Source organism: Pipistrellus kuhlii, unplaced genomic scaffold (genome assembly GCF_014108245.1).
Source record: "Pipistrellus kuhlii isolate mPipKuh1 unplaced genomic scaffold, mPipKuh1.p scaffold_m20_p_4, whole genome shotgun sequence".
Taxonomy (NCBI): Eukaryota; Metazoa; Chordata; class Mammalia; order Chiroptera; family Vespertilionidae; genus Pipistrellus; species Pipistrellus kuhlii.
Genome location: NW_023425540.1, coordinates 20527901 through 20528666, shown reverse-complemented (window position 1 = coordinate 20528666; position 766 = coordinate 20527901). Strand labels below are relative to the sequence as shown.

The window sequence follows — 766 nt, the reverse complement described above, 5'->3', positions numbered from 1 at the left end:
GACAACTGCTGGTCATTTTATTTTATTTTTCTTGAGTTTATTTTGTAGGGCCACATCATTTGTTAATTATTGACATCTCATAAGGAATATAAGAGTGGAAATAAGATAGTACCATATAAGGACAAAAGTGGGATGCAAGACTAAAAAGTCTAACACCAAGGGGAGAGAGAGAGAGAGAGAGAGAGAGAGAGAGAGAGAGAGAGAGAGAGAGGTAATAGAGTGATCTTTGTCATCAGGGAAGACAAAATGGTGCTATGAGGAGGAGATTATTTTAAACATAATGATGCCTAATTAATATACATCAATTAGAATGTGTTTATAAACAGCTTCAATTCATTTAAAGCTAGATATGCCAAAATCAAACATGAAAAAAGATTATATTATATTACTATATTATATTATGATCTTATAGGAAAGGTGAGTGACAGGTGCAGGTATTGTGCTGTCCTGAGCTGTCATGTTCTCTCCAGGTTGCTCGTGAGTACAGTTGGAAATCCCATGGCTACACATTATATTTTCTTAAGAGTCCTTTGGGCAATACTAGTTATATATTCTATCTCCAATTGTAACTTTTTGGGGATTAAAAAAGCAAGAAAAAGTAACATATATTTGAAAAGTGAATTTGTAGGATTTATTTTTAAATGAAAGTAATAAATTCACATATTTTTAAAAACACCTTTACTGAGAAATGATTTACATGTATTCCAAAGCTCACCCACTTCAGTAGTACAATTCAAAGGTTTATGGTACATTTACAGAATTGGGC

At 32.5% G+C, this 766-nt stretch overlaps 1 non-coding gene across 1 annotated transcript; it reads right to left on the bottom strand.

Annotated features, from left to right (window-relative positions):
* Positions 1 to 404: 404 nt before the first annotated feature.
* On the bottom strand, positions 405 to 543 carry LOC118704007. The gene has a single exon (XR_004983244.1). It is a non-coding gene; the product is annotated as a small nucleolar RNA SNORA44 (small nucleolar RNA).
* Between the last annotated feature and the right edge of the window lie 223 nt (positions 544 to 766).